The sequence below is a fragment of the Cydia strobilella genome, chromosome 23 (assembly GCF_947568885.1).
Source record: "Cydia strobilella chromosome 23, ilCydStro3.1, whole genome shotgun sequence".
Lineage (NCBI taxonomy): Eukaryota > Metazoa > Arthropoda > Insecta > Lepidoptera > Tortricidae > Cydia > Cydia strobilella.
The window spans coordinates 1,201,701-1,208,699 of NC_086063.1; positions in this window are offsets into that span (position 1 = coordinate 1,201,701).

Here is a 6,999-nt window from a genome sequence, read left to right on the forward strand (position 1 = left end):
GGGTACGTGACAGTTGTCATCTCAATACTATTTTGGGAAATTTGGAGTTTTAAGCTTTAAGTACTTAAATTATGTGGGATGACATCTGTTACCCTACCCGTCGTGTTTTTAACTGAACAATTGCAATTCATTATAACAACTTAAATATTCTGACTTAATTACTTTAAATTTTTTTTAGATATTTCTGTAAGTAGTCAAAATATTTCTAGTTTATTTACAAAAAATCACTGTTTGAGATTTCTTTACAGTTTATCATAGAAATAAATTAAAAATGGATAAATTTACTGTCTTGGTTGGGACTTGAACCTACGACCACTGGATCACTAGATGTCGCTAGAACCTCCCTATGGCTCATATATGGTGGACATATTCGCTGTATTCGGTACGGTCTAGGTAGCTCAGATGGCAGAGCACTGTAATAAGTAGTCGTGGGTTCAAGTCCCACCCAACTCCACCCAAGAAAGTGATTTTTTCGACTTAATTTATTTCTAAGTTTAGCAGCATCGTTGTTGCTTGATACAAGAATTTGTTTATTATAGGCACCTACTTATACCAAAGAGGATATAATAAGATAGAGCGGTACTGTGTCGTAGTAATTTTGTAACCACAGTAAATTCACTGCCATCTATCGACACACTTTAAAACTAAAAATGAAGATTTATAGAAATACGATAAAATGTATTTAAATATGGATAAATGATTTTTTTATTTGTATTAATTATTTTATATGATTTTGACCCATGTTCTTTCACTGATATGCGTTAAAATTGTTAAATAACAAACGAAACCGTCAACGCCATCTATTCGAGAGTAGGCCAAAGGTAGTTGCGCCATCTGATCGAGAATTAATTTTATTTGATTTTTCGGGGCACGTTTTTTCATTAGACTGTATCCATCTATTACGGAGTTATATCTATCTTTGCTTATACTAATTTGAGGTGTATAGGATTTTCCCTAAACTAAAAGTTCCGTAACTCTTTATTGCTGTACCCCATAGCTGTCGCCATCAGATATATGAGAGCGGACAAGGTGCTTACAAATATCTGAACACGCCTCTTTTGTCTGGCATTAGTGCTTGTTCAGATATTTTTGAGCACCTCGACCGCTCCGATATGTCTGATGGCGACTGTAAAAGCTGCGTGTACGGCCTGATTCAAATTTTATTAAACGTCAAAAATTTGATCTCGATACGATAATATGGATCAGATCTATCAGTGTTAAAAGTGAGGTTTTCTTCAACAACAAATATAGATATAGATATAGATAGCGTTTATTCGTGGCAAAAAAGAGGAAAACACGTACATAGGAAAAACAACATAAATAATATAAGCCACGAAATGGTCCCGACTCAGCATGGTGCTAGCCTGGCTGGGCTAGCGCTGATCTTCCGTCGGGGCCATGAACTAGTGCAGTTCTAAGAATACTAACACAGTATAAAACAAATAATAAAAGACACGTCAAGATTAATTAAAACAAACAAGATGCAAAAATAAAAATAAACAACAATTCGTTAAATAATAAAAATGAGAGTGAGTGGCGGTTGCGGAAGGGACAAAAAAGGCAGTAAGTACATACTTAATACACTTATGTAAATATAATAATCTATATTGAATCTAAATGTAGCTTGCCTCAAGTTTGAGGCATTCCTCGTTAAATTGATGTTTAAGCATAAACTTTTTTAAAGTTGTTTTAAAACTATGAATGCTTTGCAGGTTTCTGATAGGAGGTGGGATGTTGTTCCAACACCTAGTGGCTGCGTAACGAAAACTGCCTCTGAAGGCTGCTGATGTGTGTCTAGGAGTTAGAAGTTGAGTCGCAGACCGCCGACCCCAGCGTGACTCAGATATGGAAAGCTTCTCATACAAATAAATAGGAGTCTGACAGTTTATTACTCCAAAGAGTAAAGAAGCAAGGTGCAGCTTACGGCGGTGGTGCATTTTTAGGATATTGTGCTGATTAAGGAATGGTGATACGTGGCCCCGCAATGGAATGCAGAAACAAAAGCGAGCACAGGCGTCATGCTTCTCAAAACGAAGGCCATTATCCATCAAGAGACCCAGGTTCCGAGCCTCATAAACTTGCTCGATCGGCTCGTCTAATAGCGTGACTTTCATAGTTGGTGTGATACCAGCCAACAGGTGTTTACTTCCAAAGACTAGATATTTCGTTTTGTTCGGGTTAAGTAGCAGGCAGTTATCTGAAGCCCATGATGCTATATTACTAAGATCAGTGTTGAGTTTAGCTATAGCGTCATCAATATCAGATGGCTTGCATGAAATGTACACTTGAACATCATCTGCATAGACATGGTACTTACAGTGCGTGATGCGTGAGCCAATGTCGGCTGAGTATAAAATAAACAGAATAGGGCCAAGGATTGAGCCTTGGGGGACTCCCTTGGTTACGCTAATTGGGTCAGAGGTAATTGTGGAACCGTCACATTTGATTTTTACAAATTGGCTGCGCATATTCAGATAACTATCAAACCATCTTACAGTTTTGCTGTCAAAACCATAATATCTCAACTTTGACAAGAGAAGATCAATATTTAGGCTATCGAAAGCCCTAGAAAAATCAAGTAGAACCAACAGAGTGCACATGCCCTTGTCTTGAGAGCACAGTATACTATCTGTAACATCCAGTAAAGCTGTAGTTGTACTTCTACCCCTTCGGAAACCGGACTGTACATCTGGTAGTATATTGTTAGTCTCAATATACTTAGTGACCTGAGTACACACAGCCTTTTCCAATATTTTAGAGATGCAGGGTAAAATACTGATTGGTCTAAGGTCTCTCAGCTCAGACGGGCTAGAGGTTTTAGGCAGTGGTTGCACAATAGCCAGCTTCCAGACATTTGGAAATGTAGATGTCAAAATTGAGGTATTAATTATCTTTGTAAGCAAATCAGTAGAGTGTGGGAGTGTCAAAAGAAGCATTTTTAGGTTTATACCGTCAGATCCCTCAGCATTGGACTTTAAATTCCAAACTATTTTTAACATTTGTTCTGAGCTGATAGGTTCTAAATGGAAAATAGAGTCGCAAAAACTGTGATACTCAAAGTAAGTCAGTTTTGATATGGGCAATCTTGATGTACATGGTAGTGTTAAAAAATGCTTGTTTATAATGGTAGGGTCATTGAAGTATGAAGGTAATTCTGTGTTTTTATTTGGTAATAAGGTAGATTTAAGGGTTTTCCATAGTAATTTAGAATTATGAATTTTATTATTTATGTTTTGATATATGTATGATAACTTCTCATTGAATAAAGCTTTGTTTACAACCGATTTTAGATCCTTGTAATACTTCTTTTTACTGTCTGTCTGGTTTTTGTGGTAGTCAGCTGCTGCCCTGTCTCGTAACCGCATCATGAGCTTCACCGTGTCAGTGATCCAGGGGTAAGAAGACCCTTTAACAATAATTGATTTAAGAGGAGCATGGCAGTCAAAAACTAAAGTAACAAATTGGTTAAAAGCTACAACCATCGCATTAACGTCATCTAATTCCGACATCAGATCCCACCTCGCACACCCCAAGTCCACATCCAGCTTATCAAACTTAATATTATTGAAAGGCCTGTAAGTTAAGTAAAAAGGTTTAGGTTTTTCAAGTTTAACTAAGAACTCACAGACTACAAGGCAGTGGCCATAGAGTGATCCTACATGGTCTATCGTAATATTTTTGGCTTTCATGTCAGTACATACGACATCAATTAACGTCTGGCTGGTATCAGTAAAGTGCGTTGGTTGAGTAACTAATTGAGATATGTTAAAACTATTTAAAAATAAATTTAATTTTGCAATTTTTGCCTGATTATGGCCAAGTAAATCTATATTAAAGTCACCTAATAATACTAAATGGTCAAAGTCAGAAATAGAGCTAATAGAGTCGAAAATGGCATCGAAAAATAGGTCAATATCAGTCCAAGGTGGGCGGTACGCCGTACCAATGACCAATTTCTTACCATTAAGGGTTAGGGTGATCCACATCTGTTCAATGGAACTATGTAGCGGATCAACTGGGTGAGGCCACGTGCGAGCATTAACACTACGTTTTATGTAAAAACCTACGCCGCCCCCGCGCGAACGAGTGCCCTGTGGCCTGGGTATGTGACGTAATCTGTACCCAGGAATCACCGGCGCCCGCTCATCTCTACAATCTCTGAGCCATGTCTCATTTATAGCCAGCACATCAGCATCCAGCCAGGTGACAGCCACCATGATGTCATCATGTTTAGTACCTAGGGAACCTGCGTTAAACAAACCTATTTTAAGCGACTTACTAGACATTAAACAGATTTAGGATAGATACAGATGAGACAAGGAAATGCGAGAAATTAGGTGTGTATGTGTATATGCAGTATTGTACAATGTAAAAAATTATAATTATCAATAAAGTGTCCACCATACCCCAATCAAGAAAATAGATAAATGAAATAAATAAATAGTAATAAACCGCAACGCCACTGCATTCATTAAAAATAAATAAAGACATAGGTAAATAATGGAAATATGTATGGCTAACTTTAAAACATCAGAGCCAGAGTATCTGTTCGATAAGTTCACTTGGCGCGCAAGCAGGTCGAGCTTGTATGTCATCAGATCGGTTTGTGACGAGTTGGTATTACCACGTCACCATACTGCTGCATTTCGAGGTAGCTTCAAATATACAGCAACGAAATGCTGGAATAATATACCTCCACCCCTCAAAAACTTAAATACAATAAGTAGTTTTAAATTGCGGTTTAAACAATATCTTTTAGCAATACAAAACTCGCTACCTCTTGGTACTAGACCCACGCCGTCATATTTAAAATGATTATATCTATGCACCTTATGTCTTTATTTATTCTTATCTATATTAAGTATTTTTGCACTCATATCTATCTATCATAAGCTTATATACTTCCTTTAATACATATGTAACTATTAAATTCTGCTTACACACTATACCAGCAATTGTTCTGTCCAATTTCTAAAACATAGTTTACACTCATACATACATGTTAACATAATTCTAAGCCATTTAGTTTTCGACTAACAGCGAGTAAGGGATAATGTATCAAGGGTCTGCCTGAAAACCAGCGTTGTAGTAAATACACTGCAACATTATGCTGAGGCAAGCTCCTATTTAACACGCATGAATATTTCTCTCTGATGTGCAACTCAATTTCTTAGTTTTGTAAGTCTAAATTTAAGGTTTATATGTAAAAAATGTACTACGCTATCTGTTAACTCTGCCATTTCATGTGATGTTGAATAAAAATGTTCTATTCTATTCTATTCTATTCTATTCTAACTACACTTAGGAACCGGCACCACTGGAAAAAACCTGAGCTAGATCGGTTTCTGCCCGGATACGGTGAGCAGGAGTATCATTGCCACGTCGCACATACACCCGTCCGTCCTTAGTCCAGTGGTACCGCCATTCTAAGCGCCTACATTCCTGCAGAGCAAGATAAAAGAGCGTTTTGTTATGTCTTGTTAGTCGCTCGTTCACATAGAACTTGCTCGGACCGCCAGGCAAGCCGAAGTCCGACGTGTCAGCCCCCCGACGCACGCGAGCAGCGCGCAGCATATCGACGCGCGGTCCGCGCCGGGCCAGCCGCACAACAAGCGGGCGGGGGCGCACGTTTACCGCAGCGACGGCACCCTCCACCCCAACGACCGGGCTTTGTGCTGTGTTCGGCTGTTGACGGCGCGCCCCAACGCGCTCAGAAAAAACAATGTCACGCTCGTCAAGGTCAACACCGAGCTTCGAAGCAACGAGGCAGACCAGGTGGGATGAGGATTCATTCGGTAGCTCAGGGATCCCTGTGATCTCCAGATCACTTAAAAAAAGATCTTGCTCACGATCGCAGAGCTCCAGTTTTAAACATGCGACCGTCGCAGCCAACTCGCTGTCGGAAGAGACTACCGGCCGCTCCTCGATCCGTTCTTCTAAGCATTTGACCCTGTCCTCAATGACATCCAGACGATTGCCAAATAAACTGTTCAGCTCCGCCACCTCGCGGCGCAAGCCCACAACTTCGTCGCGTAAAGAGCTAAAATCTGCGCGGAGCAAACGCAGCTGCTCGGCGATGTCGAGCTGTTGGTCATTTGGGCTGAGAGAGATTTTTACTTTTCCAGCTGAGGAGGGCTTGGGGGTAGTGGCGCAGAGTGTATCGCGTGTGCAGGGAACATTTGGTGAGGTCGTTTGTTTCATGGGCTGGTTAGCGATAGATGGCTTGCCACATTTTTCGTGGCAGTAACGGCACTTCCAGCTGCTTCGGATTTCTATAGACATCAGCGAGTAGCGCTTGAAACTTACACCAATTACATCTAAACACTCCAGGCAGAAACGGACTTGACAGTTTGAGCACTCTAAGGACTTGCGAGGCGCTAATTTGCAACTACATTTACCACATAAGGGCACCATGTTATTAGTATTTGGAGACATAAATTTAGAATAAAACGTAGAAATAAATAAAATATTTTCGGGAGAAAATAAATTGACGTTGACAGAAGTTGACAAGTAGGTACCAATATATCCACATCTAATTTTTGATGGATTTCAAAATTAGAATCAGGCTGTTAGTTTGGGGATAAGTTGATCTATCCATGTAAGATTGTCCCCAAATATTTATTATTTATTTATACTAAATATAATTTAACGTTTATTCATATAAAAATACTTTGTACTTGCTAGCAATACGAGTTAAAAATATATCGAGCTATCCAACTTTACTTTAATTATTGTAAACATTCAATTAGTACTGTTCATTTGTCAAAAATTTCATTTTTGATACAAGCAATTATAGCTGATTGTACTTTTCTCTCTACAGGCAACTAATACTCATCGAGACAACACTAATAACCCAAACACGATTAGGTTTCGTTGTTTTATCACAGAGTTCCTATGGCCACCTCCTGTGTCCATCATCGCATCAGCTCGATGGTACCGTAATATTGCATTGTCACCTAACTTACATAATTATTTACTTATGTGAAGATTCAGCACAAT